This window comes from Acinonyx jubatus, chromosome B4, assembly GCF_027475565.1.
Source record: "Acinonyx jubatus isolate Ajub_Pintada_27869175 chromosome B4, VMU_Ajub_asm_v1.0, whole genome shotgun sequence".
NCBI lineage: Eukaryota > Metazoa > Chordata > Mammalia > Carnivora > Felidae > Acinonyx > Acinonyx jubatus.
Genome location: NC_069387.1, coordinates 46,578,891 through 46,603,893, shown reverse-complemented (window position 1 = coordinate 46,603,893; position 25,003 = coordinate 46,578,891). Strand labels below are relative to the sequence as shown.

Sequence of the window (25,003 nt, the reverse complement as noted above, 5' to 3'; positions counted from 1 at the left end):
GCAGAGAGAGAGAAGGAGAGAGAGAGAGAATCCCAAGCAGACTGCATGCTGTCAGTGCGGAACCTGACACTGGGCTCGAACCCACAAACCGTGAGATCATGACCTGAGCAGAAGTCAGATGCTTAACAGACTGAGCCACCCTTGTGCCCTGAAAGTGTGTAATAATTTAAAGATGTATGTTGCAAATCCTAAAGAAATTATCAAAACAATGCTAAGAAGTATATAGCTAATAATCCAGTGGTGGAGATAACAAACTATTGTAAAAACCAGTTGGTATAAGAAAAGACAAAAAACAGAAGAAAAGAAACAAAGGATGAATGTAAAAATGGAAAACAAATAACCAAATGGTAGATTTAGAGCCAAGCATATCAATAATTATACTAATGTAAATGTCCTAAATACTCCAATGAAAGGCATAGATTGTCAGATTTGATGAAAACCAAGAAAATGACATTAAATGTAGACATAGATAAAAGTTAAGAGATAAACCAAGATATTATACAAGTGCTAATCAAAAGAAATCTTAAGAGGCTATATTGATATCAGATAAAAATAGACTTTTGGATGGGAAATACTGACAGGTGTGAGAAGGAATATTCCATAATGAAAAAGAGCCCATTATTTTCAAGATGAGGTAACAATACTAAATGTATGTGCAGCCACCCACTCAGAATACATGGAGCAAACACTGATGGACCACTGATGGAAGAAAAAAAGAAACAAAACTACATTTGTAGTTTGATATTTCAACACTTATTTCAGTCATTTACAAAACAAGAAAGCCAAAACATAGTAAGGGTATAGGTGATGTGAAGAACATTATCCACTACCTTGACTTAGTTGACTTTGTAGAATACTTCATTCAACAATAGAATGTATGTTCTTTTCTGGTACATATGTAATATTTACCAAGATAGGCAATATTCTGGGCTGTGACACAAGTCTCAATAACCTTAAACTGATTGAAATCTTACAAAATGTGTTCTGTGACCACATCAGAATTACCAGAATGGTATCTGGAAAATACTAAAATTTGGAAATTAAACAGTAAACTTCTAAATAATACGTGAGTCAAAAAAGAAATCACAAAGGTAATTAGGGCATAGTTTAAACTGAATTAAAATAAAAAACAACATAATAAAATTTATGCAGTAATAACTAATGCAGTGCTTAGAGGGAGATTTATAGAATTAAATGCTTATGTTAGAAAATAAGGAAGATCTGCAATCAATGATCTAATAAGCTTCTATATTAAAAATCTAGGAAAAGAAAAACAATATTAATCCATAATAAACAGAAGAAAGGAAATTATAAAGAGAGGGATCAAGAAATGGAAAATGGACAAATGAAAGAAAAAAAAAATGAAACCCAAAACTGGATCTTTGAAAAGATCAATAAAGTTGATAAACCTGTGCAAGACTGACTACATATTAAAGAGATTAAACATAAATTGCCAATATCAGGCATGAAAGAGGGCCATCATTACAGATCCTACAGAAATTAAAAGATAGAAAAGTAGAATTAAACAAAGTTTTATAGGGTGGTAAATTTGACAACCTAGATAAATGGACAAATTCTTTGAAAGGCACATAACTGTCAAAGCTCATTTAAGAAGAAAAGATAACCCAAATAAACCTATATCTTTAAAGAAATAGAATACCTACGTAAAATCTTTCTTACAAAGATAACCTGAGCCCCAAGTGACTTCACTATTGAATTCCACCAAATATTTAAGGAAAGAATAATATAAATTCTACACAAATTCTTTTAGGAAATAGAAGAAGGAACATTTTTAAAACTCATAACCAGTATTATCTTAGTACCAAAAGGAGACAAGATATTTTAAGGATACTATAAACTAATATTCTTCATGAACATAGAAGCAAACATTTTCAACAAAATAGTAGTAAATAGAAAATCTAGCAAGGTATAAAAAGGATAATACATCATGTCCAAAAAGTGTTTGTTCCAGGAATGCTATGTTGATTCAACATTTGAAAATTAATCAGTGTAATTCACCATATTGACAGAAAAGAAAAAACCATATGATCATCTCCATAGATGCAGAAAATCATTTTGACAAAATTCAATACTCATTCGTGATAAAACATCCCAACAAACTGAGAATAGAAGGAAACTTCCTAAATCTGATAAACTTATCTATTAAAAACCGACAGTTAACATCATGTTAAATGGTGGAAATAAGGCAAGGATGTTTGCTCTTACTGTTTCTACTTAGCATTATACTGAGGGTTGTCAGATAATCAGTAAGTCATGAAAAAGGAAAGGAAGAATTAAAAGTATCATTCTTCACATGACATGATCTTTTTTGTAGAAAATTCTAGGGAATATACATAAAATTACCAGAACAAACAAATTTAACAAGATCACAGGATTTAAAATTGATATATGAGGGACGCCTGGGTGGCTCAGTCGATTAAGTGGCCGCCTTCGGCTCAGGTCATGATCTCGCAGTCCGTGAGTTCGAGCCCCGCGTCAGGCTCTGTGCTGACAGCTCAGAGCCTGGAGCCTGTTTCAGATTCTGTGTCTCCCTCTCTCTGACCCTCCCCTGTTCATGCTCTGTCTCCCCCTGTCTCAAAAATAAATAAAACGTTAAAAAAATTGATATATGAGAATCAATTGTATTTTTATATACTGTCAGAAGACAATTGGAAATTTAAGAAACATAAGTAAAATGCTATTTACAATGGCCTTAAAAACATGAAATGCTTACAGAAAATGTAACAAAATGTGTATAAGATCTCTACACTGAAAACTAAGAAGCATTGCTCACAACAATTGAAGACATAAGTAAATGGAAGAATATATTGTGCCCATGGTGCAAAAGATTCAATATTTTAGGATTCATTTCTTTTTACTATAATCTTTAGAATCATCTCAATCTCAATCAAAATTTGGGAAATTTTTTGTAGAAATTGATAAGTTTATGGAAATACAAAAGACCTAGATTAGCCAATAAAATTTAGAAAAAGAATGAAGTTGGAGGAGGACTTAGACGACTTGATTTCAAAACTTACTACAGTAATAAAGATAGTGTGCTGTTAGCATAAGGATAGATATATAGATCGGTGGAACAGAATGGGGCTTATAAATGACCCAGTACTTCATATAAGTTGATTTTCATTAAAGATGCTAGGGAAATTCAGTGAAGAAAAAGGCTTTTCACAAAAGGTTGGACCAATTGTATATTCATATGAGTTTATGGAAAAAAATTGTATATTCATTATCCTTATCCTTTCCAGGTATCTTTAAGGAACTGAAAATTGAAATCATGGATTATGTACTTTGGGTGTCATTTATGGAAGAAAGATTAGAACTGTAATCAAATCAACAATCAAAGAAAAGGCTCTTTCTCTATATCAAAATATTAGCAAAAGGATAGACATCATTTTAGATTAAAATAAGATGTATAAGGAATAAATACTCCTTGCTCTCACCAGATTTCTGCCTATCCTGATCTTGTCAGACAAAAGGACTTCTACCATAGTGACCTTTTATAGTTATTGTAAGATTTAATCGGCATGTTGTAAAGTACTTGGCACAAAGAATCTTCTCAATAAATATTACCCCATACTTTCATTTCTTAACTGTTTAGCTCATTAACTTTTATCTGATTCTGTTGTATTTTAGTTACTTTTCTCATGAGCACTTTGTTATACCCAATAGGTTGTAAGTGCATGAACTGTGTACTTATTGATAGCGCCTCTGACCATCCTCCAGTGCCTGATACATTTAGATCCTTGAATACTACGTTAACTGACTGATCCAGTGGAACTGCCCTAAAGATGCCTTGCAGAATCTGTTCAATTGGTTGGCTCCTTTTGACCAAATCATTAGAAGGGTGGTACCATTATTTTTAACTGAATATTTTATGTGTGGTTCTGTAACTTCTTCATAGAACTCTTCCCTGCACATCCAGATTCCTTTCTGAAGCTCCTTTGTTACTAACTCATAAGACCCCAGGCCCAACGCTTTAGGAAATGCAGTACAGGAAGAATAGAAGGACAGAGCACAGTAAATCTCTTGGAATCTCATTCCCTGATTTCATTTGACTTGTTATATATGTTAGAGTTAGGACATATTTCATGGCTAGGATTTAGAATATTTATAGGCAGTTTCTTATTGCTTCATTACCTTCCACATTTGTTCTTATAATGGAGAAAGGTAGTAATGTTTAAAAGCCTTAAAAACTCCAAGGAATAGATTTCCTTCATTTTAACTTTGGTTGGTAAAAAAAAAAAAATCTGGACCCAACAGGATAGTGGGCTTGCAATTCTTGTGAATTCAGCAGTTCACTTGATTGTTACTCGATCATATATGATTCCAAAGGAACATTTCACAGTGGCTGGTACTAATTTTTTTTCTAAATAACCAAATGATCAAGGGTTTCTGGTTACTACATGGGCCAGGATTGATCCTAGGCAAATGGTAAAATAGGGATAGTTGGTTTTATGTCCTTCCCATTTCTTTTTATGTAGTACCTTTCTTTTTTTTTTCTTTTTTCTTCTCTTTTCTTTTTTCTTTTCTTTTCTTTTCTTCTCTTCTCTTCTCTTTTCTTTCCTTTCCTTTCCTTTCCTTTCCTTTCCTCTTCTTTTCTTTTCTCTTTTTTCCTTTTCTCATCTTTTCTTTTTTCTTTGTTTTTTTATTTTCCTTTCCTTTCTCTTTTTCTTCTTTCTTTCTTTTTCTTCTTTCTTTCTTTATTTCTTTTTTCTCTTTTTCTTCTTTCTTTCTTTCTCTTTTTCTTTTTCTTTCTTTCTTTCTTTCTTTCTTTCTTTCTTTCTTTCTTTCTTTCTTTCTTTCTTTCTTTCTTTCTCTGCCTTCTTCCCTAGCACCAGTCCATGTCTATTATTCAATTGGCTATTAACTAATCCCTGATAACAATAAACCGATCATTAGATTAGCCTTGTTAAGAGGGTTGCATTTCATAGTCTAAGTTTGGGGTCAGGAATAACCTCTGCCAAGTATATGGTGTGTGTAAGGGATAAACAGAGCCCTTCATCCAGGGGCACTTCTTACTGTATCCCTTGGTATCAGAGGAAGAGAATGACTTTGCCTGAGGAGCTGGAGAAGCTCCATGTAAGAAATGATATTTGAGCTGGACCCTGAACAATGAACAGTGAGTTTCTTCCAGTGGGGAGGTGATTTGGGGTAAGGGACGGAGGTGGGAAAGAGGAGCAGTGATAAAACATTTCAGAAAAGTGGAACAACTGCCTGGGCAGAGGTACAGAGATGAAAGAGCAAGGTATATTTTAGGAACATGGAGTAGTCTTGGGTAAATGGGGCAACTGTTGCATCGTAGGAAGTGGAAGGAGATTGGAAAAAACAGAGAAGCAAAGAAAATAAGACAAAAAAATGGGCTGGGCTGGGCTGGGTTGGACTGTGAAGGACCATGTGTGTGATTCAAAGGAGTCTGACCTGTGGGCGAGTGGAATGATTAAATTTCTAGTTCAGAAAAATGGAAAAAGGGGAATGATCAAATTTCTGTTTTAGAAAGGTCTGGCAGCAATGTGGAGGGTGAGTTTTGGTAGTCAGGGAGACCAGTTATCAGGCTGTTGCAGTAATCAGTCAAGACATAGTAAAGGCACAGCAGTGGGGAAGAAGAGAAAGAAGGATTGCCTTTTAGGTAATTAAAAGATAGAATGGATAGCATTTAGTGACCAAGTTCTCCCTCACGCTAGTTCATTTATTCATTAATTCAATCAACATTTATCTGGCCCCCTAATGTAGGCGAAACACTGTGCAAAATGCTTGAGAAGTAAATAGGACATGGCTCCTTCCTCTAACAAGCTCAAGGTTCAGTAAGTAAGGTTGACATTTAACAATTAAAATGCAATGCAGTGAGTACTATAGCAGAGGTAAGCACAGTATGTGCTGTAGAAATACAGAGAAAAAAGGTTTCTAAGAAGGTCATGAGGGTAAATTCGGTGTTTTACTCACTGTGGTGCCCCTAGTGCTTCCTTTGAGTTGGGGACCTACTATGTGCTTAATAAGTATTTATTGAATAAATATTTGAGCTTGGATGAAGAGGTATATGGGCAGAAGAATTACAACTCCTTCCCCTCTTTATTGTAGGCTAGAGAAGAGGTCTTTCTCTTGGTTTTGAAAATGGAAAGTGTTTAAGATTGTGCCCCTGGGTGGTGGGGCTTAGGATGGCACTAGTTGGTTCTAGACCTTGTCTCCTCTTTTCTCGTAGGGCTCATGTAGATTATACTGGGGGATGTAAGCCTCTGAGAGCTAGCTAGCCAGAGTAGGGTCAGAACAGCTCTGTTTGTCTACCCTTTGTTATCCTTTGGGATTTAGTAAAGTCTTTTGGAAAGTCCTAGCTTATTCCATCAGAGATAAGGGAAACTAAGGGAGAGCTTCTGTCTAAACTTGGGCCAGAGATTTAAGGAGACAAGTGTCCACCCAGGGCTAGGAGCCAAAGTAGGAGAACCCTGTGAGGAAGATAAAGCCCCAGGGCAGGGAGTTTATATTGAGTGTTGGTTGCTCCTATTCACCAGAAGAATCTCCATATAATTCTCAACTCTGAAAGTTCAGTATTTCATTTTATTAAGGAAGGGGGACTAAGTCCCTGATCTCTTAATTGCAACTAAGAAATTCAACAAATTCTGAAAAACAAAGCATTTCTGTAGTTCATTTATTGTTAAAAACTGACCTAATATGAATTTATTTGGCAGCAAAATATGACCTAAAGTGATGTGAAGCTATTTATAGCTTAATTTAACCTTAAAAGTGTTTATGTTTTATGGAAGAAACGTTTATGTGTTTAATTATAGGGTCTTGCCCTAGATACCTGTAGGGTGATGTTAGATAACATTCAGTAACTGTGCTACTGTATTACTTTTGAAAACCTGAAAATTTTAAAATTATCAAGCTCCATCCTGCTCCTAGTGTTTTAAACTCTTTTTAAAGCTTATTTATTTTGAGAGAGAGTACGCACAAGCAGGAGAGAGTCAGAGAGAAGGAGAGACAGAATCCCAAGCAGACTCCACACCATCAGCACAGAGCTGATGTGGGGCTCGAATTCACGAACCGTGAGATCGTGACCTGAGCTGAGATCGACAGTGGGTCTCTTAACCCACTGCGCCGCCCAGGTACCCCTCTGCTTCTATGTTTTAGATTAAGGATTGTGGATTTATATTTCCTTTTAGAGATTAGTAAAGGCTTTTGGACAAGATGAGTGTGAGTTGAGTTTTGTTTTTTTTGTTTTTTTAATTAAAGAATAACCGACATACGATGTTGTGTTAGTACCAAATGTACAGCCCAGTGATTCGGTATTTATGTACATTGCGAAATGCTCACCCCGATAAGCCCAGATACCATTGTCACCGTATAAAGTTGTTACAGGATTATTCACTATATTTTCTATGCTATACATTCCCATGTCTCTATTTATTTTATAACTAGAAAATTGTACTTCTTCATCCCCTCACCTGAGTTGAATTTTGAAGATGTGTAGAAACTTTGTTTTGCTTCTCAACTGAAGGTAGTATTATCTCCTATATTAGTTTGATAGGGAGGCTATAACAAATGCCACAGACTGTGTGGTTCAAATAATAGAAATTTATTTTACCAAAGTTCTGGAGGCTGGAAACCTTGAGATCAAGGTGTCTGTGGGTTTGGTTTCCTCTAACGCCTCTTTCCTTTTCTTGCGGATGGCCACCTTCATCCTGTGTCCTCACCTGGTCTTTCCTCTATTTGTGCATGTCCCTGATGTCTCGGGGTATCCAGTCTTCTCTTCTTATACAGACAGTGGTCTGATTGGATTAGGGGCCACTCTCATGGCCTCACTTTGTAAAAACAATAATTTTTTTTAACGTTTATTTATTTTTGAGAGAGACAGAAACAGAATGCGAGTGGGTTAGGGGCAGAGAGACAGGGAGATACAGAATCAGAAGCAGGCTCCAGGCTCTGAGCTGTCAGCACAGAGCCTGACCCCGGGCTCGAACTCACGAGCTGTGAGATCATGACCTGAGTCAAAGTCGGACTCTCAACTGACTGAGCCACCCAGGCGCCCCTCTCATGGCCTCACTTTAACTTTATCACCTCCTTAAAGACTCCCTTTCCAAATACAGTCTCTCATTCTGAAGTGCCCAGGACTGGGGCTTCAGCATATGAATTTTATAAGGACAACAGTTCAGCCTATCCCACTCCTACAGGGTGTTTGAAAATGTGTGAATATATTTTTTGGAGGTTACAATGACTGTAGAGTGTTATTCTCACTTAATGGAGAGCAGCCAGGGCTGCTAAACTGCCTGTGGTATAAAAGAGAGCCCTGCATGATGAAAAACCATCTGCCCAAAAGGCCAACAACTTTTCTGGTGTGACGCACTCGGGGAGGACCCAAAGAAAGGTGTGGGTTCATCCCTGGGCTGCAGTCTGCCATGATGGTTTTGTCTTTGATGGAAAGTTGAGGCCCGGCAATCTTAAAGTAATGAACATTCTCATCTTAAAACGAATTTGCGCTGTCCCCTCTTTACTTACATTTTAGTTGGTTCCGTTAAACATTATTCCTGGACTTTGCAAATCAGATAGAAAGAAAAAATGGATTTAACTATGTGAAGTTTAGATTGGAGTTTGGCCCTTCAGTCTCTAGGAATGATGAGGAATTTACGCTTTTTATGTTTCTTCAACTCTACTTGTGATTCTTAGACTGAACTAGCAGCCCCCCCCCTTTTTTTTTAAATGTTTATTTTTGAGGGAGAGAGAGAGAGTGTGTGCATGCCAGAGAGAGCAGGGGAGGGGCAGAGAAAGAGAGAGGGTGAGAGAGAAATAATCCCAAGCAGGCTCTGTGCTGTCAGCGCAGAGCCCGATGCAAGGGCTTGAACCCACGCGGGGATCATGACCTGAGCCAAAATCAAGAGTCAGATGCTTAAGTGACTGAGCCACCAGGCGCCCCCAGTCCTTTTTAAAAATAAATCCTACCTTGCCTCCAGGCTTACAGTGGTAGGAAATGAAATTGCATGCAGCGCTTAGCACAAGTGCTCCAACAGCCAGGGCACGAATTAGTACCAGAAATGTGCCTCTGGCATGTGGGGCTCTGACGTCTTCCTGGAATGGCCTTCGGCTGCAGAGTGTCCCTTTCTTTCCCACTGGGTCCCTTGCTCCTTCCTGCCCTTTGGTACAAATGCGCAGGCTGCTCTGGTCCCTTTCACACTTAGAACGCTGAAGTGCTTTACAAATATTCTCACATTCATTAGAGCTATCATAGGTCGTTAATTAAATTATAAGCCAGTGCTCATACAAATGTTAAGAGTAAAAACAAAGTGAATCCATTTCATAGGCATTCACTGCCCAGACCATACTCCATTTATGTTTTCTTGAGTCATGCTGAATTATTCAGTCCTCTTTTTACAATTTCAACATCCAGGAGAAACAAAAAACTGTAACAATTGCCACCACAACACATAAATAAAAATGAATAATTCATAACTCCTGTCTTATTTCACTCCCCCTTGTCTACCTCTGACTGATGCCGGCTTTGCTTTCCATTTCACAGTCCTCGGCGAGTCAGGTGGAGGAGAATTTTTCAGGTTTAGAAATACATAGAGCATTTTAATTGTTGGCCCCAGAAGAACCATTCCTGAGCTGCTGGAAGGTCATGGCCCATGTTCATCTTCTTGGCTCATATGTGTGGGCTCTCCCTACTGCCTACCCATCGTTGGGTTATTCTGAAGAGGTTAGAACATCACCTCCTTTTTCCAGGCAGCAATTTGTTGGGGCCCTTTTGTTTTATTATGTTCCCTCTCGACAATTTTACCAGCAACTCTAGCTTCAGATTCTTCTCAAAGGCGTGATGCTTTTGTGCCTTTGTGCATTCCACCTGTGGTAAGGTCAGTGTCCCAAGTCCATTGTATCAGGTAGAGAAGGAACTGAAAACAGGAATGGGATTCCGAGGGTCCTAGCTGCAGTCTCCTGGCTGGACCAGGAGCTTTTGTGCTATGCCCTGTCAGGTTTCCGAGCATCTGTTGGCTAACAGGCTTCCTGACCTTTCCCTCGCTCCCTGTCAGTGGGCATCGCTCCAGCTCAACCAGAGTACGCGTCTCAGAGCCAGATTCCGGACCAGTGCACCACTGGCTGGCTGTCACCCCCTCGCAGGGACTGGAGAAAGAGGCATGAGGGTTACAAAGCTTGCTAAATAATCCATGCTTCCTTCTGTTGGGATTTCCTACCTGCTTCTGGAAGGCCATTTTTAAACTTTTATTCTACTTTCATGACCAAGGGATGGAAACAGAAAAAAAATCCTACCAAACCTCCAGTTGACCACCAATGATAAAGATTAAGAGAAACCTTCTAGCACATTATAATAGTTAAGTAAATCTTTCATATTTCTATGCTGGCAACCCAGGCAGACAAAAGAGAGTATACTAACCCAGTGCATGGGTTTAGTAGGCCTATCTCTTTAATATACTTCTTGGCCAGATTTTTATTTTTGGACCTTTAGGTTTTGGGGTTTTGGCCTTTAGGTTTTTATTTCTCTCTCTTCACCCGTCACCTCCCTTCCACCCTCAATAAAAGAGAACGAATCATCAGATTTTTTTTTCTCTTCTTTCACGAACATTAACATGTATTAATATAACTAGGCAAAAGCCTGGTTAGGGCTCCACTTTCTCACCATACCCTTTAATCATTTGTGAGGGGTTGGGGGCATGTGATACAGAGGTGGGTGGGTGTTGGAGCAAAAAAGGGAGAGATGCTTCAGTTTCAGAGGGCCTGGAGGCAGAGTCACAGAGAGCTGTTTCCATGGCAGTGCTATGGAAACCAGGTTCTGCCGCTCACTCCTTCTCAGAGTAGAATTTCCATGTTTCACATAGCATGGGCTCCAAAAAAATCCCTGCTGGCACCTTATCCCAACTGTGACTTTATCATCGTAACCTCATTGTAACCTACGTTCTGGCTTCTTTAAATGGGGGAAAATGGGGAAAAAATAGGAACCTAGTCCAAATCACGGATTGAAACTCTAAACCTTAAATCTTCTGGGCATTTTCCAGGATGATGGAGAGAAAAAATGAGTTTTACTGTATATCAGTTGTCATTTCCATATGCATCCACTTTTCTGGGTTCCATTTGATGATATTGTCAAATCCCATAGTATTATAGGTATCAGCTCCTTATACCTATTATATATATATATATATGATATACCATATGATCATCTCCTTATACCTATTATATATATATACCTATTATATATATATAATATCATATATTAATATAATTATATAAAATTTATTGGGCTAAGTGTATGGGATCTGTCTCTTTAAGGATCTGTCATCTCCAATCTAGCCGCATGTGGTGATCTTATCCTTGATGTGACCTGTATATGTGTGCTGATTTTCATAAATGGGGACCAGATGAAGGACTGTAAGTGATTCTTCGCTTTGCAAATGTCTCTCAAGTGCATGCACTGCTGGCAGAGGGTTTACAGCATCATTTCATACATTGAGAACTGCATTTGTGTGTGTGTGTGTGCGTGCGTGCGTGTGTGTGTGTGTGTTGGGTCTCCTGACATAGGGTGTTGATTTACACTTGCAATTATCACCTACTTGTGTTCTTTTAATGGGAAGATTGTTGGTGTCAGGAATGACGTCAAATGAAGCCCATGAATACAGTTCAGAAGAAAAAATGCTGAAGTCTTTAGGCACATTTTTGGAAGGGAGATAGAAAATACATGAGTATTTTGGCCCACCTTTCGACTTCAAAGATAGGCATCGTGGGCTTTAATGAACACCACCAGGCAGTACAGTTTGCAGTGAGAGCTTATTTTGTTAGACTTTAAAAACTGGTGATATTTTCTTTTTCTCTTCTTTTTACTTCTCTGGTTCTCATATTACACAGAAACATTCCCAAAGGCCCATTATTAGACTGTGAATACATCTTTCCTACAGTCCCTTCAAATGTCTCTAGCACATGATTTCCCTTCTCTAGTGACTCCATTTCCCTCCTCAATAAACAACCCACCCTTAATTATTTCTAATCATTTTCTACGCAAGGAATTTGTGAATCCCTGGATACTTAGTGATTGCTTAGTTCTTCTGATGTCAGAAGTTCCTGTGTGTATATATTTTTGTCCATTGCCAGTGGGGCCTGATGCTAGATTCAGTCCTGAAATGTATTCCTGTCATGTGTTTTTTTATTTGAGGGGGGTTTTGCCTTGTGGTTTAACCTCCTTACCAGTGTATTTGCCCACTGATCTGAGAAAAGGTACCTTAAGTGATGCTTATATATCTACTGCCCACCTAACTTTGTCATTCACGTATTCACCCAGTATTCATTTGGTTGTCACTTCACCCACCCTTCCATTCATGCAACCATAGATGGATCCTATATGCATAGTGTCACGCCATGTATTTGTCACACCAAAGAAGCCTAAGATACAAAGTTGAATCATATGGGTTGCTGATACTCCACTGCTTTTCACCTATTAAGGGGTAATTTTATATGCTTCCAGATAAAGATACAGAATAAAAAGACCTAGGAAAACAAGATTGACATTTAAAGATAGATTTTTAAAAAATCAAAGAGATGAGGGGCACCCAGGTGGCTCAGTCGGTTAAGCATCTGACTTCGGCCCAGGTCATGATCTCATGGTTCATGAGTTCGAGTCCTGCATCGGGCTCTGTGCTGACAGTTCAGAGCCTGGAACCTGCTTCAGATTCTGTGTCTCTCTCTCTCTGCTGCTCCCCCATTCTTACTCTCTCTCCCTCTCTCTCTCCGAATATAAATAAATATTAAAAAAATTTTTTTTTAACCAAAGAGATGAAAGTTCAGGGAGGAGTTGAAAAAGTGTTCAGCGACAGGAGGAACTAGAAAATGAGAATCCAGACCCTCTCAGTGCACTCAAGTTTCTGCAGTGGCTGCCCAGCAGTCACTGGCTACATGTGGCCATTTTAGTTTCAACTTAAATTAGTTAAAATTAAGTAAAATGAAAACCCTCTTCCTTAGTAGTATGAGCCCCATTTCAATGCCCAGTAGTCACATGTGGCAGGTGGTTGTCGGATAGCACAGCACAGACACAGACTTTTCTGTCACTGCAGCAAGTTGTATTGAACATTGCTGCCATAGAGGAACTTGCTCACTGAAGAACACGTCAAGAGAACCGAAACTTCCCGAAACTTCTGTCAAGGTAGAGAAAAGGTTTGGTGACTTGGAGGAGGTTCTGGTTATTCACTGAAATTCATTAGCTCTCTTCTTAAGCCCTGTAGCTGTTTCCTGTTAGTGGCCCCAGTGAAATCGGTCACAAACCCCAGAACACATAAAATAAGCATCACATTAAGAAAACACTTGCCGCGGGGTGATTCTCCCCTTTGCTAGCTGTCTCAGCCAACCCTAATGGCTAAATGTAACATTTGAAGTCTGTCTTTCTCTTTATGGTTCCTTGAGCACAGAGTTTTTTAGTGCACATGGAGGAAGACACAGAAGGGCAAGGCTACCGTTTGCCTGCCTTCACATCCCTTGAAAGAGTTTTGTATTTTAGGCATTATGTTCCTAAATGCAAACACTTTCCAGGTTACCCGGAAACAAATGTTTGATCCCAGCTCTAAACCTCTGCTGTCTCCTTCCTGATGACATTTTTTTTTTTTTTTTTTTAATCTATGGCAGCTTTCTTGTCATCGTCCAAAAGGAACCGTTTGGGGGAATCCTGAAGTTGTGACACATTCATCATTTTTGCCTCTGAGTCATTTGCCCACGTTGATCCCAAGACTCAACTGGTGGCACGTGACAACACATGTACACGGAGACATAAACACTGTCAGCCTTGTGATTTTCACATGTCCCCAAAGGTGAAGCTGTATGGCTTAATTAAAGCAAGGTTGAGAGAAACCTGAAAACATCTGAGAAGGGTAATTTTGTTACCTGTGTTGTTAGATAGGACCTAACTTTACTGACTTGTGTATACTCACTTAAAAAAGAAATGCATTCTAAATTTGTCGTGACTTTTACTCTACACCTTGTCGAATAAATTAGCATTTAGGCAGGCTGGCGTCTATGCCCTGCATAAATGATCTCTGCAAGTGCCTTTAATCTTACCTTCAGTTTCTTTATTTGCCACAAAACAGTGTAGAGTGGTCATTGGGATGAAATGAGAACGTGTGTAAAACACGGGTGCCTAAGAACTTCTCATTATTTAGCATTATTTAGCTCATAATTTAGCTATTATGAATACTCTTATTTTGCTGCTTCTGTTGTTGTTGTTACGGCTGCCAGCAAAATTTTTAATCATCACCCTGTTTCCAACTCCCGGTACCCAGAGTCCCAGAGTGTAGTAATGTTTGGAATCTATGGTATTCTCACATGCTTGTGTGGCCATCTGGTTCTCATTTTTGCCCACTCTCATTCTTTCCTTATATTATAATTCTCATATTCAGTGTTGAAAAGGGTGACTCTTTAAATAGCTTTATTGGGGCACCTGGATGACTCAGACGGTTAATCATCCAACTTCGGCTCAGGTCATGATCTCGCGGTTCGTGAGTTCGAGCTCCGCGTCGGGCTCTGCACTGATGGCTCAGAGCCTGGAGCCTCCTTCAGATTCTGTGTCTCCTTCTCTCTCTGCCCCTCCCCCACTTGTGCTCTGTCTCTCAAAAATAAATAAACATTAGAAAAATTAAATAGCTTTGTTGCTTGGTCTTTACTTTTCTTGGTTTATTTACAGTGTTACATAAAATTTCCCTAAACTTCTCAGTGGCTTACTTCATTGTAGTCTGGGTCTCAGTTTACCATGCTTCACAAAATGCCTTTACTGATCTCTCTACTGTGGTCACTTTAAGGGCAAGTCTGTTATCTTTCCATTCCCATTGCAAATGATTTCATGGTTTTAAGTATCGTGTCTCTGTGATGGACTCCCTGATCAACATGTCTATCTTACTATTAACTTTCTCTTCGTCACTTCCATTTCTTTCCATTGTGATTTAATCTTTTGCAGATACTTCAGATTTAATAGAGTAAAGCACTGAATTCTTTATGTATTTGCATTTTTTATTTGTTGGATTTTATGCTGTTCTTCTTTCATCGAATGCCAAACACTGTAGCAGGATCCTGCTAACACTGTTAAAAGTCGAAATAAATTTAGTAGCAGATGAGAAGAGGAAAAATGAAAAAGAAAAAAAAGGTATGTGTAGATGAAAATAAAGGTTGAGGAGAGTTAAGTAGGGGGGAAATGCAAATATAATAGGGGAATAAAATTCTGTTCAAATGCCTGATCCCAAAGTCATTTCAGTCAACATTTTGCTGAGAATTTTGTTCCCACGTAGAAGAAAAGAATGCTCACATATTCTTGCAGTTTCTTCTGTTGGGCATACCCCTAGAAATGGTGGTACACAGTGTCTTGAGCACAGATTGGGGCTTAGCAAATATTTGTTGAATGGATTATATGGATTTTTTGATGGTTGGATAGACTGATTAACTGGAAAATTTAACCCTGCCTATGGACACCACTGTATCTTAAGAGCATGGGGCATACTTCCTTTTTTTTTTTTTTTTTTTTCTTCTGAGACTTCTATAAAACAGTGTCCATGGGTCACGGAGCCTTTTAAGAATGTAGAGAAAGCTAGAGACCCCTGTTTCAGAAAAGTATACACGTGCAAGTTCTGCATATGGTTTCAGGAGATTCGTGAATCCCTTGAGGCTGATCATGAACCCTAGGCTTAGCATCCCTGCTCCATATTCATATATTTATTTCTCTTGACGTCTTCCTCATTCCTTATTTCCATTAAAAGATGGACCCTGTGCCCAATTCCAAACCAGAAGTCCTGATGTCATCGTCTACTTTCTCTGCCCTCCAGTCAGGTACTGTGTTAGTGGCCAAGTCCTGCAGCTTTATATATTAAACCCAGATTATTTCATTTAATGAAGGAAAATCCCTTGTGATGTACTCAAATAAGTCACATTGCCCTGAATGCCATTGTGCAGGCATAGGGAGGATGCCTCTTTCTGACAGTAATGACCATCTTTTTTACAACACTGTATCATCTGTAAATAGGGCCTTTACCTTAGAGAGTGGGAATGGGGCAACAGGGAGAGTTTGGTTTTTATACTGACAGCTGTGTTTTATTTTGACATCTCCCTCATTATCTCCTTCCACAGCTGTACATGTCCAGTGCCCATTTATGGAAGTTAGGCTCCTGGTCTTGGCCAATTACCATAGGTGTCAATGGTTAATGATTAGAGAGATGAATCTTGCTACTGGATTCAATACATTCTTCCTACTCGATGTGACATGTAGCTAATGTTTTGTTGCCCACTGGTGCCTTAATCCAATTCATACAGCCAGACTTTCCTACACAATGGTAAGCCATTATTTGTGGATATAGTTTAGAGGTAGTAGAAAGGAGAAGACAGGCTTTCTGTGATCTTCTGGTCATCCAGTGTGAGCAGCTGGCCCAGGGTTTGGATCTATTGACAGAAGCAGAGAAGGAGTACTATTTCTTTTTCCTCTGATTCTTTTGGTGGTTAGAAGCAGCCAACATTTTTGAATACCTACTGTGTTCCAGACTCTGTACTAAGCATTAGGAATGCAGAAAAACTATTAGGAAGGACACAAAATTTGCCTTTAAGATTTTTATAGTCCAGAATGAGATATAGACATACAAACTATTCATTCAGTAGTATCAGGGATTATTCTTCTCTGGGGCCTATGGTATGGGAGGCAGGCTGCTGACAAAGTATACAGGCTCACTCACCAGTAATAAAATCTTTCAGAATGATCATGTGTTTATTCAACTACATTTATTCAACTCCTATGTACTGAGTGCCCATTGTATTCTAGACCTTGAGAATACTGAGTGGACAAGAGAGTCCCTGCTTTGATAAAAAACTCACATTTTCATGAGGGAGACGGACAGAGAATAGAGAACACAAAAATATAATTTGAGACAGAATTTAGTAGTATGAAGAAAGTAAAGCAAGGTAAGGGGTTAAAGGAAAAATGAAGGAAGGGGAGTGAGCTTATAGAGAGAAGATGGGTAAGGAAGGTCTCTGTGACGAGGTGGCACCCGAAAGCGTAAAGAGATGCAGTCATGGCCACATGCTCATACGCAGTAGCTAAGACTTGATCGTAGGCCTCTTAGCTTCCAAACCACATGGTTTTTCTACCACACATCTCTGCTCAGTGTTGAAGAGCATAGCGAGCTTATTTGAGAAGTTAGAAAGTTGGTTTTTCTGAGATTGGTATTCTAGAGCAGTGGTTCTCAATGGAAGGTGACTTTGTCCCCAGGAGACATTTGGCAGTATCTGGTGATATTTTTGGTTGTCACAAGTTGGGGTAGAGAGTGCTACTGGCATCTTGTGGGTAGAAACCAAGGATAGTGCTAAACATCCTATAGGGTTCAAGATGGTGCCTCTCTCAGAGATTTATCTTGCCCAAAATGTCAATAGTGCCAAAGTTCAGAAATCCTGTTTCAGAGTTATTTTTCTGCATTCTTGATCTGTTCATGACTTTAATTAGTATATATCATCAGTTATCACCCTGAATGTATTTCTTTGCTCTTGTTCTAAGGAGAAGTTAAGGTCCAATTAGAGAAGGAAGACTCTTGTTACCAAGCAGTATTTTGTTTTGTTCTGTTTTTGTCAATAAGTGGTTGTCTTCTAGCACCATTTTATCTATCTTTGATGGTAGCCTAGGCTCTGGTTTTAGGACTCAGAAGGCCCTCAGGGATTCTGAGCCATTCTAGTGAATTCCTGGGATGTCTGAACTGAACTTCCCCATTGCTTCATGCTGCGCTCCCTCTGGGGTGGTTTAGGTCAAGCTGTCAGCATTGGAAATACTCCTTCCACCAGGAAGTTGTGTGAATTGGGAGCAGGTCAACCCTAACTCCTTCCCACTACCAAACTCAAAGTGACCCCAGAAACTCTGAGATTTAGAACATGGTCTAGTAAGCAAATTGCTCTCTACCAGATAGCACCCCTTCAAGGTTTAAAATGCTGATACACACTGGTGGGAGAGACAGAATGACCCCGTCTCCCTGCCCCCCCCCAAAAAAGGAAAATTATATAATACAATCTTTATGGCTTTCTTAATCTACACATTACCATAATTCAGAGCTGCTACAGTGTATGGCCCTATAAAGGTAGCAGGTTCTCCACACGTTTAACTTTATAGCATTTTCCATGGTCATCATTTGTTTCTCTAGGTCAAGAGGCTCATTCCATTTCTTAAAGGATAAAAGATCACGTGTTGTCTTTCTGCTTCTTAAACATCATCCCATCAGAGGAGTAGTCCACAGCTGGGTGGCCCTGGGTGAGGCCCTGATTCTGGGATAGTCTTCTCTGAGAGAACAGGGATGCAGAAGCAGGTTGAGGGTCCTCAATGTGGTGCCCTGGCTTTTAGAAGCCTCTTGGCACCTTTACTTTCCCTCCAACTTGCCTGATGGCAAAAAATGCCTTCTGCTTAATAAACGTCTGCTTGTAATATTCTGAAACAAGGAGGCTAATCAAAGGCCCTGTTCTGCAGAACAGGGACGCTAAATGACAAGATTAATTTCCGTAATCAAGCAGCTTAATTTGGACACTTTCCCCCTCTCTGTAGCTGATTGAAATGGAAGCAAATTTCGCAGTGGCGAGATTCCGTCCTGGCCTAGTAAAGCTTGCTTACTGGGACTAGAAGGGGGCGGGGGGGGGGGGGGGGAGGGCAAGGTGACGTGGTCAATGAAGATGAGGGGAGGGGAGAGGAGAGTGGGGGGGGGAAGGGCTTCACATGAAGTGAAATGTGAACAAATGCAGAAAAGTGACAGGAATTTTCTAGGGCCTCTTATTAGAAGTGGTGTGACGTAGTTCGTGCCATCGTCGGTGCAGTGACCACTCACTGGCCTAAAATGTTTCCATCAGGAATCGTCATAGAGATTCATATAGCTGTAGCAGGTTTGGGCACAAGAGTACCAGAGTGGTCCTCTAATCCACCTGCCTCTTTTCATAAAGCAGCCCAGAAATGTTAAGGAACTTGTGTCCTGTTCATTAATACCAAGCAAAATTTCAGGCCAGAAAGTCAAGAAGCTTAAGCAATCTCATGGGATTTGCAGGAAAACAAACATGGTGAGAGGCCTTATGTTTGTATAAAGTATTATAATTTACAAGGCACTTTCAGTATATTTAAGTGACGGGCCAAGTTGCTCAAATTAGAGTTTGAACTGAATATTTTTAGATCTTTAATAACATAAATGATAACGCCGTGCATGCTTATTGTATGTTTGAAAAGCAAACACCTCACAATGGGGACTCAGGCATCTTCTGTCCTCTTGTGCTGTACTTAGCATCGAACGGTATTACCTTCAAGGGAAAAAAAAAAAATCTCACCGGTCTTGTAGTTTAGCGTGACTATCTGGAATTTTGAGCTTCAGGTTTTTCTTGATCCAGCCTTGTTTAGATTATGAGGTTATTTTATGCTGATCTGTGAGCCCTGGTAGGAAATGCGGTGAGGTGTATGATTCTGTGGGCAAGAAGCTGAAAAGCTGTAGGGTTTGACGCTGACATTATCTTTGATTCTCCGAGAGTCATTGAGCCTTTCTGGCTTCAGGTTCTTAATTGTAAAACAGGGATGCTAATACTGACCTACCTCACCGAAGAATAACTGATAAGTTATCTCAAAGCTCCTCCCACATGTAAAGTACTAAATAAATACTAGAAGATGAAATAAATGGACTCCTAAATAAAATGTATATAAGGAAATTTCAATTAAGACCAAACCGGACTGAAATTAACACCCAAGCAGCAAGGCCATGTATTGTATTGGGTATAAGAGAGGGGACAACGTAATGCTCAGGAAACCCATGTGAACTTTAGGTTGGCACAGTGAGCTGCATGGGAACGGGACACCACTGTGCACATTAGCCCTGGCCTTCATGACCAGGATCTTAGAAAAATATGACTGGCCCCACCTGTTCATTCATTTATTTATTTAAAAAAAATTTTTTTAATGTTTATTCATTACTGAGAGACAGAAACAGAGTGCGAGCATGGGAGGGGCAGAGAGAGAGGGAGACACAGAATGCTTAGCAGGCATCAGGCTCTGAGCTGTCAGCACAGAGCCCGACATGAGGCTCGAACCCACAGACCATGAGATCATGACCTGAGCCAAAAGTCAGACACTTAACCAGTTGAGCCACCCAAACACCCCATTTATTTATTTATTTTTTAAGTTTATTTATTTATTTTGAGAGAGAGAGAGAGAGAGAGAGAGAGAGAGAGAGTGGGGGAGGGGCAGAGAAAGGGAAAGGGGGAGAGAGAGAGAATCCCAAGCAGGCTCCACGTTGTCAGCACAGAGCTCGATGCAGGACTTGAACTCACGAACTGTGAGATCATGACCTGAGCTGAAGTCGGACGCTTAACTGACTGAGCCACCCAGGCGCCCCTGTTCATTCATTTAACAGATATTTAGTGAGTACCCATTATGGGCAAAGCATTATTGCTTCAAGACACTCTTCCAGACCTCATGGAGTTTAGAATTTATTGGAGGAGATAAAACATAACCAAGAGTATATAATGTAAATCTCTATGAGAAACACTGCAGGGGCTGTAAAACTAAGTGTTATATATGAATGCAGAGGGGTGTTTTAATTAGTGTGATCAGAGAAAGCATTCTTAAGGAGGTGGTATTTGAATTTCATGGATTGCCATGGGTAAGGACAAGGGCAAAGGGAGGGCAGTCTAGGTGGAGTCTAGGACCAGCATGGCCGAATATGAAAATGCATGAATTTTTAAGAAAGAGGCGTTTAGAGATCTTCTTTTGTATTTCTGTTGAATAGTTAGGACTAAAACATAGGTGGAGAGAGATTATGGGGAGCCACAAATGACTGTGGAGAGCCTAAAAGGCATAAAAACGTATGAAAGTGCAAATTTTAGGAATAGCAACCTAAAACACTAACAAAGCACTGATCTTTCTGGGATGTGAGAAGAGCAGAGAGTGAAAATCAGTTTAATAAAACCTAAGTAATGCACAGGGTAGGGTGGACAAAACAAGCCATGGAGGATTAAAGTGGCATTTAAAAGGTTTCTTATCTAAATATAATGTCTCCCTAACAAAAAGAATCTGTAGAAGCCACAAGACACGGTGATATCAAAGAAGAGGCGAAAGTTTGACGGGTTCATACTGGACCACCTAGGAATCCACATTCCAGGGAGAAGATAGAATTTGGCAGATTCAGAGAAAGATGAAAATGGGTAAACAATGAATAAAGCACTTAGAGAAGTGACAGCTCATATTGAGCACAATATAATCCCATGTAGTGTACTTTACATAGACCAGAGGGGCATAAAATGACTGTTTGGAACAAACATAGCTGCAGGTTCACAGGCAGGAAGACAAATGCCCATCTGGGTTGATTCTCCATCAGTCGAGACTCGGATGTGGGTGAATTGCTGTTCCTGCATGAGTGTGTTTCTTTCTGGCTCCCCACTGGCCCTGCCCCTTCCCCTCTCACCATGGGCTTTAGGGTGCTTTGCTGCATGCTCAGATACAAAGTGAAAGAAGTCTTCTAAAAGTGGTTTTGTGCTTTTCACAGTCCCCGACATTTTATTTTTGTTTTTGCATTTTAAAAAAAGTTTCAGTTTAGTATATATGGACATTTTTTTTTTAGTTTTTTTTTTTTTTTAATGTTTATTTATTTTTTGAGAGAGAGACACAGGCAGAGCGTGAGTGAGGGAGGGGCAGAGAGAGGGAGAAACAGAACTTGAAGCAGACTCCAAGGTCTGAGCTGTCAGCCCAGAGCCCGACGCGGGGCTCAAACTCAGAAACCGCGAGATCATGACCTGAGCCAAAGTCAGACGTTTAACCGACTAAGCCACCCAGGCGCCCCTATGGAAAAACTTTTTAAAACATCACAGTAAGATCAATGAAAAAAATCTAATTCTAGGGAACAAGTAAGTATTGCAGACTAGCCAATTGGGAGGGAAACGGGTTTTTGGAACGTGATGTCTAATCTCGACTGCTAAGTTACTAGCTGTCTGAACTAGACAAGTCACTCACTATCGGTCATCCTCTGCAAAGCTGTGAAAATTTGCAATGGTATATACACCCCAGCCCAGTCCTCACACAAGACCTGTGCTTTATTTTCTTCTACAAACTTAATTATTCTTACTGCAAAAGCAATACATGCGCATTGGGGAAAAATTGGAAGACAAGGGAGAAATTAAAGCAGACATCATCTCACCAGATAGTAGTTAGTACTCTAAACATCTCTCATTGTGTGTTATGTAAAATAAAAATGAGGTCATACTATGCATATTGTTTCACGTCCAGCCTTTTCTATTTATCAATGTACGATGGTCATTCTTCCTGTCAGAAACCTCCTTCTGCATCATTTTTAATGACCGTGTAGAACTATGTAATTTACCCAGATTTTCAAATTGAGGGGTTTTACAAATCATACAATCGTGGGACATCCTCGCAGAGAAATCTGTTTTTCTATTCTAAATTATCTCTTCAATATAAATTTGCAGAACTGGATTGGCCTGGTCAAATAGTATCAACATTGAGGAAAGACAGTTTGATATACATTATCAAATTGATCTCCAGAAATTTTAAACTAGTATGCATGCTTATCAATAGCACTATTTCTTTGCAATAATGAAAAAAATGTTTTTTGCATATGTAAGAAGGTAAAATGTTATTGTTTAAATTTCTATTTAGTTAACTAGTGAGGTTGAGCTTTTAAAACATACCTAGTAGCCTCTTGATTTTTATTTTGCTTTTGTGAATCTTCTGTGATTCTGGTAGGTGCTTTAAAATGGCAGCTGTTTTCTCCCTCTGTGTCTGTCCTGGTGATTTTACTTAAAAAGTTGTTCATTTTTCTTTACATGTTTGTTACTTTGTCTTGACTTCCAGCTTCTTCAGGGAAGCATCATCTTATTCTTTTTTTTTTTTTTTTTTTTTTTTATGTCCTGAGCACCCAGTACAAGTAAGGACTCAGGAAACACCTGGTGGGTGTGTGAATGGATGGGCCCCAAGCAAACAGAAGGATGGGTGTCAACGCAGGAAGCTGAGCCGGGGTGGCGCCCCCTGTCTGCTCACCCAGACTCCACACAGTCGACCAGTGTGGATAGCCAGTCTCATCTAAGACACCCTCTGTACTAAGTTCAGAGCTGTTCCCAGGGGCCAGACCAGAAGAAGGCTTAGTTCAGCGAAAGGGGGAGGACTGTAATATAGTGAGTAAAGAGGCCAGGAGCTCTGATACTGAGTGGTGAGCACAGGTTCAGGTGGAGGCCGCACGAGGGATGGCTCTGTGACAGGGCTACATTTCTTTTCTTTTCTCAAGTTTTTTTTTTTTTTTTTTTTTTTTTTTTCCTGTCTGACACCTTGGAATTGTTCTATCTGATTTCCTCATCGATCATCTCACCCAGAAGGAACTCTTTGGAGTATAAAGGATTCTTGCTGTATTTATTTTTGAGAAGGTCATTTTCACTCAGCCAAGACCATTTGTTTTCATATTGGACGGGGGAGCCATTTCTACAGGCTGACTGGGGTGCTGTCTCGGGTCCTCTGTCCCCTCAGTCATTTGGAGATTGGACCTGGTGCTGTGACGTGTCCTGGTGGTGCTCTCTTGCCTTCTTACTCTTTCTTTCTGGAAGTCTTACCTTTTGAGCTCCCTGTATTTATAGGATAAGATACAGAAATTCAAAAAAAAAGAAGGGCACCTGGGTGGCTCAGTCAGTTGAGCGTCTGACTTCGGCTCAGGTCATGATCTTGTGGTTCATGGGTTTGAGCCCCATCTCGGGCTCACTGCTGTCAGCCTGTCAGTGCAGAGCCTGCTTCAGATCCTTTGTCCCCCCTCTCTCTGCTCCTCCACCACTTGCGCTTCCCCCCAAATAAATAAATATTAAAAAGAAAAAAGAAATGAAAAAAAAAAGGAAAGACATTGATCCTAGATAACAAGTCCATTGTTAGACTCTTATAGAGTTTTGCTATATGGGTCACATATTGTGATCTAAACATGTCAGGACAGAGTACAGAGTGTTTTTTATACAGTCTGTGCATGTTGGTAATATTTGCACAATATATTTCATGAACACTACGAATATATTAATGAACATTTACTACTTATGTAGACTTAATTCTAAATCTGTGTCCACTATCAAGAAGTATATATTGGTATGGCAGATTTTGTTTTGTAACAAATTATGGATTGGTAACATAATTATAAAATATATGTTGTTTGTCAATTACTACTTTAGTAGGGACTGTTGTTTAATAAGTCTCCCGCTTATTGGGCATTCAACCATAAACAAAACAAAAAGAAGATAAAGCTCCTTGAGGAATGCATTTTTAATTTGTATGAACTGTTGAGATTTGTTGATCTGCTAGAATATTCTTTTTGAGATAATTAACATATATAGGCCTTGGATCTTACATAGCTTACTTATATATTTATATCAGAATATTACATAACATTTAAAATATGTGTATGCAGTAGGAAGTGAATTTTTGACATTTACTTGGTTCATTAGATCCTTGTGGATTTCCAAGTCTTATAACCTAAGTTCATGGTAAATGGTTTTTGAACACATGACATCCAATTTGGCCATTCATAGAAGTAAAGTGAATCAATTAGTAACTTTAAAAACAAAATTAAGAATATGCTGCCCATGATTGCATGTTGGGTTCATCTTGTAATTTCTTGTAACCAGAGATGTAACCATCTTGTAACCAGAGATGTTAATGCCATATGGAAGCCCCAAGGGTGGGCAAAGAGTGATAGTTTAAACAACTAGTGGAGATTTTAGTAAATTTGTACATGAAATAAAAACCAAGAAAATATCAGTACCTTTGAAGCAGGTTTAGCAAAGAGTGATAAAAATGGTCAGGAGTTTGGATAATGTGAGTCAAACTAAGAATGACAAATACCACCGATGAAGGGAGGACAGGAGAGGAAAGTGAATATGATTTTGCTCCACAGTTCAGGAAACCTTGCGAATATTCCACTGTACCCACAAGACTTTGATGGGAGAAGGCAAGTAGAGACTAAAAAAGACTTATGCCCACACCCAGCAAAGACAG

General features: G+C 39.4%; 1 protein-coding gene across 1 annotated transcript in view; it reads left to right on the top strand.

Moving 5' to 3' along the window:
- Positions 1-25,003, top strand: part of GRIN2B (glutamate ionotropic receptor NMDA type subunit 2B) — a 421,692-nt gene that overhangs the window by 162,665 nt on the left and 234,024 nt on the right. The gene's annotated exons all lie outside the window — the stretch shown is intronic.